The sequence below is a fragment of the Quercus lobata genome, chromosome 11 (assembly GCF_001633185.2).
Source record: "Quercus lobata isolate SW786 chromosome 11, ValleyOak3.0 Primary Assembly, whole genome shotgun sequence".
NCBI lineage: Eukaryota > Viridiplantae > Streptophyta > Magnoliopsida > Fagales > Fagaceae > Quercus > Quercus lobata.
Window position 1 is genome coordinate 55,823,888 of NC_044914.1, and position 11,026 is coordinate 55,834,913.

At 35.0% G+C, this 11,026-nt stretch overlaps 1 long non-coding RNA gene across 2 annotated transcripts; it reads right to left on the bottom strand.

Annotated features, from left to right (window-relative positions):
- Positions 1 to 482: 482 nt before the first annotated feature.
- On the bottom strand, positions 483 to 6,374 carry LOC115968293. 2 transcript variants are annotated; one of them, XR_004086723.1, is made up of 5 exons: positions 5,006 to 5,270; positions 4,837 to 4,920; positions 2,071 to 2,800; positions 1,157 to 1,472; positions 483 to 674 (listed from the first exon to the last, which is right to left on the bottom strand). It is a non-coding gene; the product is annotated as an uncharacterized LOC115968293 (long non-coding RNA). The 2 variants fall into 2 exon arrangements; XR_004086724.1 differs by lacking the exons at positions 483 to 674; positions 5,006 to 5,270 and adding an exon at positions 6,263 to 6,374 and having other exon boundaries at positions 1,081 to 1,472.
- Between the last annotated feature and the right edge of the window lie 4,652 nt (positions 6,375 to 11,026).

The following is an 11,026-nucleotide window of genomic DNA, read 5'->3' on the forward strand; positions in this document are numbered from 1 at the left end:
TATATACTAACATAATATTTATCTAAGATGTTAATGTTAAAGCAAAATAACATGCACATGGTTGCACATTTAATATTACAATCCAACTATGACAATGAATTTTTTTATAAGCATGTATAGCCTTATGATCTAGCTTGAATATTTATCATCTAAGTTAAATTACTGATGGTCAAGATTAATCTACCTAGAAAAGATGCGACCTACATAATTATGTTCAAAAGATTTAAAGTCACCAAATCTTTCTTGTAATAGAAATGAAAAGATTAGCTTCATAGATGAAGATAATCATTCACACATACAAGCATCTTTTAGCCTCACAATCTAGGCTTCTTTCAACCCAAAAAAAGAAAATCTCCTATCCTTTACAAAAAGATAAAATATATTACAAGTTTACAATCACGATGTAACAAACCTCATAAATGAGAGGACATCCTTCATCCCTTATCCTCTTTGATACGTGTCCCAGTGCAGCTTTGGCAACGTCTTATTCAGCTGCTTTTTTTTTTTTTGTAAAAAAGCGTTTGGAGAGGTATAGGTCACTCCATCCACTTCCACTGTTGACCTAAACCTTAGTGCATTCGATGGTCCCCCACTCATAGTTTGATATATTGGCTGCAGAATGGATGACCTTTGTGTGTAGACTAGTAGAAGGTTCTTGTACATTGAGGGGGGGTCTGGACGACCAAAACAAACTCCATCCACACAAGTTTTAGAGAATATTTCTCCATAACAGCTAGCAAAACAAATTCAAGCTAAATATTGCTTATATTATAGATGACCATGAAACCACATACATATTAAAATGATAAACAAATGGGTTAAACATGAGTCAACAATGAGAGCAATATTATAAGAAATATTGCTTAATTACAATGAAAATAGAAGTGAACTAGTTTGCTATTTAAGCAACAACATCATCTTGTACATGGGAAAAGACGCAATCTACATATTTATATTCTAAAGACTTAAAGTCACCAAATCATTATTGTAATAGAAATGGAAAGATCAGCTTCACAGATGAAGATACTCTTTCACACATACAAGCATCTTTCAACCTCACAATCTAGACTTCTTTCAATAAAAAAAGAAAGATAATCTCCTATTATTTGCAAAATGATAAAATATATTACAAGTTTACAATCATGATGTAACAAACCTCATAAACGAGAGGACATCATTCATCCTTTATCCTCTTTGATATGTGTTCTAGTGCAACTTTGGCAACGTCTTGTTCGGCTGCTTTTTTTCGTAAAAAAGTGTTTGGAGAGATATAGGTTGCTCCGTCCACTTCCACCGTTGACCTAAACCTTAGTGCATTTGATGGTCCCTCACTCATAGTTCGATATATTGGTTGCAGAATAGTTGAGCTTTGTGTGTAGACCAATAGAAGGATCTTGTACATTGTCGAGGGGTCTAAAAGGCCAAAACAAATTCCATCCACACAAGTTTTAGAGAATACGTCTCCACAATAGCTAGCAAAACAAATTCAAGCTAAATATTACTTATATTATAGATGACCACGAAACCACATACATATTAAAATGACAAACAAATGGATTAAACATGAGTCAACAATGAAAAAGCACTTTGCAATATTATAAGAAACATTGCTTAATTACAATAAAAAGAGAAGTGAACTAGTCTGCTATTTAAGCAACAACATCATTTTGTACATTGGAAAATAAAATACAATTCTGCACAACCATTTTACAAATGGATCACATCTCATTTTGTGATTTTTCAACTAAATTATAAAATTTAAATATGCACACCCATTTTACATAAAGACCACATCCCAAATTCTGATTTTTTCTTACAAAATATAAAATCACATCCCAAGTTCTGATTTCTTATTTGCCTTTCTTCATTCACAAAGTCCACCAAATTGTAAAGTTTCATTCATTATTTTGACAAAGGGACCCTTTGATTACAAAATATATGAAACCAAAAAAAAAAAAAAAAAAAAAAAGCTCAGAATTTTAAGTACCAAGACAAGGACTATTTATCAAAACCCAAAAAGGAAAACGCATGAAATAAATAAATAAAACCCAAAAAAGTTAATATTGTTACCAGTAGAAGTAGAGGGAGGCTAAGGCTGAGGCTGAGGTTGAAGCGGAATTGAGAGTTGAGACTGAGGAGGAGAGGCATTTGATCTCATTTCCATCATTTTCATGGGTTGAGAAAACGAAGAAGCCATTATCTATCTTACACAAAAGTAATGAGCTCAAAGGGTCTGTGACTGTGTTTGTATTCAAAGAAATGATCTAGCTTGAATATTTATCATCTAAATTAAATTACTGATGGTCAAGATTAATCTACCTAGAAAATATGCAACCTACATATTTATGTTCTAAAGACTTAAAGTCACCAAATCTTTATTGTAATAGAAATGAAAAGATCAGCTTTACAGATGAAGATAATCTTTCACACATACAAGCATCTTTTAGCCTCACAATCTAGGCTTCTTTCAATCTAAAAAAGATAATCTCCTATCCTTTGCAAAAAGATAAAATATATTACAAGTTTACAATCATGATGTAACAAATATCATAAACGAGAGGACATCCTTCATCCCTTATCTTCTTTGCTACGTGTTCCAATGCAACTTTGGAAATGTCTTGTTCGGCTGCTTTTTTGTAAAAAAGTATTTGGAGAGGTATAGGTCGCTCCATCCACTTCCACTGTTGACCTAAACCTTAGTGCATTCGATGGTCCCTCACTCATAGTTCGATATATTGGTTGCAGAATGGTTGACCTTTGTGTGTAGACCAGTAGAAGATTCTTGTACATCGAGGGGGGTCTGGACGGCCAAAAAAAATTCCATCCACATAAGTTTTAGAGAATACTTCTCCACAACAGCTAGCAAAACAAATTCAAGCTAAATATTGCTTATATTATAGATGACCATGAAGCCACATACATATTAAAATGACAAACAAATGGGTTAAACATGAGTCAACATACATATTTTCATTTACTCTTCTATTCTTTACATAATTTTCTCTCACAAAAAATGGGTTATTTCCCACTCTTTCTCCCTCAATTTTTTGGTGGATTTTATTTTATTTTTCTTGCATCTCTATTTTATCTTGATAAAGTTTTGTATTCTTTAGAATTATATTTTGGTTGATGAAATTTAGTTTTGTGTTTTAAGTTTTATTTATTTATTTATTTTATTTATATTTTTTTATCATGATTGTTAAATGTTATCATATTGCATTATAAAGAATTAAAGATAGTATATAAGAATATACTATTATTATATTACATAGAATGATTTGGATAAGTTGGTGTTTACTATTATATATTTTATTTTTACTTTTTTCTCATATAATTTTATTCAACATTTAAATTCAGCCACATCCCTCATATATATCATTAAATTATTTATATTTCCTCTCCTTTTTAATTTTAAAAGATATAAATATAATATTTTGCCTAAATTAAATAAATAAAATTGTCCTTATTAAGTGAAGTAATGCTAGGGAAACACTCATTCTCACACCCAATGCATCAAAGGAAAAATGAAATACAAAAAAATCAAGTTAGAAACACTAAATTAAAAAATTAAAAAAACTAATAATGCATATTTAATGTCATAGAATCATCATCAAATTTTGGATAACGATAGGTTGCCAATGGAGAGAGAGAGAGAGAGAGAGAGAGAGAGAGAGAGAGAGAGAGAGAGAGAGAGAGAGAGAGAGATGGTAAAGAAAAAAAACAATACAAAGTAATAAAGAGTAGATAAAGAAAAAAAAAATCAAGCGTCAATTAGTAACCGTTGATTGGAAACCAAAAAGGTTGTAAGGATAAGTAAAAAATAAAATAGAGATTATCGTGTGGAGAACATTAAAAACTTTACAGTGTAGTAAAATAAACTGTTAAATTCACTTAAAAAATTAAATCAATAATTAAATACAATCATAGTACTAAATTTAAATTTAAAACTAATCAAACTTTAACTATGGAAACTATATTAGTCATAACAAAAAAAGAAAAAAAAAAAGAGATGTTCTTTGGTAGTAGTAGAAATTACATAAGAAATAAAGTTAGAAAATTTTAAAATTTCTTTTTTGACCTTTCATTTAACCTTATTTATAATATATATATATATATATATATATATAATTTTCATACACTATTACTTTTAAAAATCTAATGAACAATGCTACCTCTCATTTAATGTTTTTGTTATGCAAATCATCTGTTAGTAAATATACGATAATGGTAAGAAGAGTTGCAAATAAGATCACTAAATATATATATATATATTTATATAAAAAAATTAATTAGCCATTATCATTATAGAGTAGTGGTCTATAATTGTACGCATTCAAAGAAATGGAATATATAGAGTTTTCTTAAAGATATGTATTCAAATTCACATTATATATATATATGTGTGTGTGCGTGCACGTGTAAAGGTAAAAAAAAGGTATATTTAAGGTTTATATTAACTTAAAAACTAATGAAAAACCAATGATTAATAACTAAAATTATAATATTAATAAAATATTTAATGAGATCGTCCTAAAAAAATTACCACTAATAGCGTGTGGGTATGCAACTAGTTCAACTAAAAGCTAAAACGCAATAAACAATAGAGTATCTCAGTAACCTTCGCATAAGACAATACAAGGCATATTGTATGGAGCAAATAGATAAGATAATACAAGACATGGCACAAGATTCCAAATAAGACAATACAAGACAGATTGCATAGGGATATTAACAATGGACGAGAAAGATATGTGAAACTAGAGCCTAAATAGAGTTGAAATAAAAATATTAGTGTAGTAGTAGGAGAGGAAGAATGTTATAAATCAGAATTTTTACAGCACTCTTGAAAACTAAAGCCAAGCAGTTGATTTTGTGTAATCTTCCATCTTGATTCACACTGGCTAAAAATTCGTGAAAAATCTGAAAGCAGAAAAAAATATATTTAACAATAGGAAGAAAAAAAAAAGAATTAATATAAAAAATAACTTAGAAATAGAACACTTACACATTCATGTTCTTCGTTAATAGCCTGAGGTGCTACAAAATGAAACCCCAAAGGGTACTCCATATCCATGTTGTTGACCACAGACCTGTGTTTTTTTTCCCCTTCTCTGTCTACCCTAATACACACTTATTATTTGTTTCCTTTTCTACGCATCTCTAACCTATATATATAGTGGTGAAAATGGTTTGAGAAGGGTTATGATGTCTTTTCATTGTTTGTGGTGTTATAAAGAATTTATTGTGTCATTGGTTTGGTACCACTCCTTGCCAGAGTTTTTTTTTTTTTTTTTTTTTTTTTTTTTTTTTTTTTTTTTTTTTTTTGTTCTAATCGAACCAACGTAACTACCATCTATGAATCGTAATGTGACAATGGGACCTGTATGCAAGTTTATTACATCTCTTTTGCATAATTGTATAGAAATAGAAGTTAGTAACAGTGTATACTGTATCTTTCTATCATATGATTTATATTATTTAATTATTATCCTATATTTTTATATTAACTCACACATCAATATAGCACACTAACTATTAGAGAAAATAATAATATATAAATAATTGATAAATATTTTATTGAAATATATTGTAGAGTAAATAATTTGATATGGGTGTTTTGAAAAAGTGATCATGTAAAAAAAAAAAAATTATTGTAAAATATACCGAAAATTTTACACAGGTTATATAAATGCTAACATGTGAGTGGTGAGCTTGACAAAATGGTTTGAGAAAAATTCTATAATGAGACGGATTATGAAACGGTGTTGGCGTCTTTTCATAATGGGGATTTAATTACATCTTTGCCCCTAGAGACTTGATAGTGAGTAGATTTGGATCAAATCCGCCGCAACACTCTCGTATTGTTGTTGGTAACAATTGGTTCGGTTCCCATTCAAAGAACAACAGTAAGTCCCATATGATGTACTCTCTCTACTTTGTAGATGTGACACCTGATTTAATTTTGCATGAAAATGATTTATTTTTTTATCTTTCAATTTATCCCGTCCTTTTTTATTTCCTTCCTTTTCCATGTAAGTTTTTTTTCCTCTCAGACAAGGTCGCATGGATGAAGGAGCCTTATTCAATTTTTACAGCACTCTTGAAAACTAAAGCCAAGCAGTTGATTTTGTGTAATCTTCCATCTTGATTCACACTGGCTAAAAGTTTGTGAAAAATCTGAAAGCAGAAAAAAATATATTTAACAATAGGAAGAAAAAAAAAAGAATTAATATAATAAATAACTTAGAAATAGAACACTTACACATTCATGTTCTTCGTTAATAGCCTGAGGTGCTACCAAATGAAACCCCAAAGGGTACTCCATATCCATATTGTTGACCACAGACCTGTGTTTTTTTTTTTTTTTCCTTCTCTATCACCCCTAATACACACTTATTATTTGTTTCCTTTTCTACGCATCTCTAACCTATATATATAGGGGTGAAAATGGTTTGAGAAGGGTTTTGATGTCTTTTCATTGTTTGTGGTGTTATAAAGAATTTATTGTGTCATTGGGTTGGTACCACTCCTTGCCAGAGTTTTTTTTTTTTTTTTTGGTTCTAATCGAACCAACGCAAGTACCATCTATGAATCGTAATGTGACAATGTGACCTATATGCAAGTTTATTACATCTCTTTTGCATAATTGTATAAAAATAGAAGTTAGTAACAGTGTATACTGTATCTTTCTATCATATGATTTATATTATTTAATTATTATCCTATATTTTTATATTAACTCACACATCAATATAGCACACTAACTATTAGAGAAAATAATAATATATAAATAATTGATAAATATTTTATTGAAATATATTGTAGAATAAATAATTTGATATAAGTGTTTTGAAAAAGTGGTCGTGTAAAAAAAATTTCTTATTGTAAAATATACCGAAAATTTTACACAAGTTATGTAAATACTAACATGTGAGTGGTGAGCTTAACGGATTGGTTTGAGAAAATTTTTTATATGAGACGAGATTATGAAACGGTGTTAGCATCTTTTTATAATGGGGATTTAATTACATTTTTGCCCCTATAGACTTGATGATGAGTAGATTTGGATCAAATCCGCAACACTCTTGTATTGTTGTTGGTGACAATTGGTTCGGTTCCCATTCAAAGAACAAACAGTAAATCCCATGTGATGTACTCTCTCTACTTTGTAGATGTGACAACTGATTGAATTTTGCATGAAAATGATTTGTTCTTTTATCTTTCAATTTATCTCGTCCTTTTTTATTTCCTTCCTTTTCCATGTAAGTTCTTTTTCCTCTCAGGCAAGGTCACATAGACTAGACTAGAGAGTCTTTATAATTTTCAATCATTTTGACAGTACAAGCAGAACAACTGGGCATACATGTGATATATGTAATACCAGAAAAAAAAGAAAAAAAAAAAGAAAAAAAAAGGGAATTATACTTTACTATATGTGATTGGTTAAAAAAACACTTACTTTACCTACCTGATGTTATCTCTATTTGTCTCCTGTTAGCTAACACTTGCCTACATAAGTAAATTTATATTTTTGTTATCTTTTTATGTTTTTTTCTTTTCAAAACATAAAAACCTAAAAAATCAAAGAAAAAAAAAGATCTACAAGCTAAGTTTTGTAAAAATTAAAACTTAACTTTTACAACTTCTTTTCATATATCAACTTTTAGATTTCTATTTTAACACATTAAAAAAAAGTGTTAGCAAAAATCACCCAATTAAAATTAAGCCAAAAGGGTCTCAAAAGAAAGCAAAAATCATTTCATAAAAACTACAAAAGCAAATTACCCTCCACTGCTGAGGAATGTGTCGGAAGTAGCTTTATTCACGTTCCAACCATGATTTTTATCTCTACATAACCTTCAATTTACTCCAACTTAAATTTGTGGTTGAATGTCGGATTCTTACCACCATCTATATACAAATAAAACCAAAAAAACGTAAAAAAAAAAAAAAAAAAAAAAAAAAAAAAAAAAAAAAGTTTGAATTCAGATCCGACAGAGAATTTGGTACAAACCAGTAACAACTGCACCAAACCAAAAACGACATTGAACAAGAGTGACATACATGGAGATAGATGTGGTTGGATATTATTTTTATTGTCGTTGTGGTTGTTATCTTCATTAGAGTTTAAAGCTATAAGAAGAAAGGGATTGAAGAAGGGCCATAGAAACTATTACCAGTGACCTCAAGAATTTGGTTTTGAATGCCAGTAATTGACGTGATGGATATGAATTCAGCAGCTATTTTGTTGGAATTTGATAAACCCTCGTACAGTATTACTGCAGCGATTTAGTTGGATTTTTCATTAATATATTGAAGATGATAAAATATAGCCTGTTGGGCCTACCTTAATGGGCCTGACGGATCAGGGCTGTTGTAGTTGTGTAAAGATGGTCCCACGCGCTGTGAAAGCCCATCGCCGACAGACTCGGTAGGGGCCCATGATCCGGAATCTCTATCGCCTATAAAAGCCCTAAGATCCAGAAGGGGAAATCCTGGCCCACTACGTTTTGGAAAATTGGTATCAGAGTCCCACATTGGAAAGATCTGGAAATCTAGAAAGAAGCCTAGTCCCACATTGGAAAGATCTAGAGGTAAAGAGCCCTCTCACCACTATAAAAGGGCCGACATTCTCGCAAATCGAGGTAAGATAAAAAATTGACCCCTCTCTAACGCCAAAAAGGACGAATTCTGACTTGACCGTCGGAGAGTTTTAGGCCGGCCCCACACCGGTGCTCTCTAAAGGTTTTCTCTCGATCGTTTTTGCTGTGCAGGTTCGCTCAGAGTCGCGAGTACGGTGTGACCCATTGGTGACAGATTTCTAACATCATCAGTTGGCGCCGTCTGTGGGAAAACGAACGTGTGGCACTTCATCGCTTCCTAGACAAAAGAGTTACATGGTACTCACGCGCTCGATGGCAACCACACATGACGTTCAAGAAGAAGCCCCTACGACTGCACTTGAGAAACAGGTCAGGACGCTCGCAGCGGCCGTGGAGCGCCTCACCAAGCAAAACCACGACCTACAAGAGCAGCTGAACCAAAAGAATGCCGCGGTCAATAACCAGGAAGCGGATCAAGAGGGGAACAGCGCCGAAAGGGGAAATCAGGACGGACCACAGGGGAGTAACGCCCCGAGCAGACCAGTAAGACGGGACGTAAGCAACCCTTCCCCGACGGACACTGGTCCACATTTCATCATCGCGGAGATGCAGGCGATGAAGGAGCAGATGGATGTGATGATGAGCGCTCTCAAGGGGCGAGTGTCAAGTGATCTTGACGACCTTGTCAACCGGACTGACTCGCCATTCACGGCAGCCGTCAACTCCTTCCCCCTGCCAAATAAGTTCCGTATGCCAAGTATGGATAGTTACGACGGAGTCAAGGACCCTCTAGACCACCTAGAGACCTTCAAGACCCTGATGCACCTTCAGGGAGTGGCAGACGCGATTATGTGCAGGGCCTTTCCTACAACCCTGAAGGGCGCAGCGAGGATTTGGTTCAGCCGGATAGCGCCCAACTCCATCAACACCTTCAAGGAGCTGAGCGCTCAATTTACTACGCATTTCATCGGAGGACATCGGTATAAGAAATCCACGGCTTGTTTAATGAATATCAAGCAACGGGAAGAGGAGACGTTAAGGGCCTACATATCACGCTTCAACAAAGAAGCACTTTCGATCGACGAAGCCGACGACAAGATATTGGTAGCAGCATTCACAAACGGGCTGAAGGGGGGTAAGTTTTTGTTCTCCCTATACAAAAACGACCCCAAGACCATGTCGGAGGTCCTTTACAGGGCCACCAAATATATGAACGCTGAAGACGCACTATTATCGAGAGAAGATAGGCCCAAGAAAAGAGACCGACAGGAGGATTCTCGACAAGACCAGGGACGGAAGAAAGGAAGGATGGGAGACCGGAGGGAGGACAGACGTCCAAAACCCGTGGGCGGAAGGTTCGCGAGTTTCACTCCTCTGAACGCGCCGATTGACCAAGTCCTAATGCAGATTAAGGACGAAGGGTCCTTGACGTTCCCAGGAAAGCTGAAGAGTGACCCCAGCAAAAGGTCTAGAGACAAATATTGCCGCTTTCATCGTGACCACGGCCACGACACGGCCGATTGCTACGACTTGAAGCAGCAAATCGAAGCACTTATCCGACAAGGGAAGCTACAGAAGTTCGTCAACAAGGGGAGAACGGATCAACCCCCAAAAGAACAACACCTCCGCCGAGAAAACGAGCGACCAAGACCCCCAATTGGAGACATAAGAATGATAGTCGGAGGGACTGCTGCGGCCGGATCGTCAAAGAAGGCTCGCAAAACATACCTTCGGACGGTACAGAATGTCCAGTTGACGAGCAGAGTGCCAAGGATAGCAAACGGAGAAGAACCTATTGTTGGATTCACGGAAGAGGATGCACGGCGCCTACACCATCCACACGACGATGCCCTCGTCGTCAGCGTGCGGACAGGAGACTACAACGTGCACCGAGTGTTGATCGACAACGGCAGCTCGGCCGACATACTGTACTATCCGGCATTCCAGCAGATGAGGATTGACAGGGACCTGCTAATACCGACAGACGCCCCACTCGTTGGTTTCGGAGGAAGTAAGGTATTCCCTCTGGGCTCGGTAACGTTACGGGTGACGGTAGGAGATTACCCCCAACAAATCACCAGGAACGTGACATTCTTGGTGGTCGATTGCTCGTCCGCCTACAATGCTATTCTTGGACGACCTACGCTCAACTCGTGGAAGGCGTCAACATCAACTTACGCCCTAATGGTCAGGTTCCCAACGGAGTATGGGATAGGAGAGCTACGCGGAAGCCAAGTTGCCGCACGAGAATGCTACGTCGCTATGATGGAGATGCAAGACCAAATCCAGGCCTTGAACATAGAAGAGCACCGAACGGTGGCGGAACCAACAGAGAAGCTGGAGGAGATAACTCTTGACAGTTCCAATCCGGACAGAACTACCAAGATCGGAACGCTTGCCAAACCAGAAATCCGTCAAGAGCT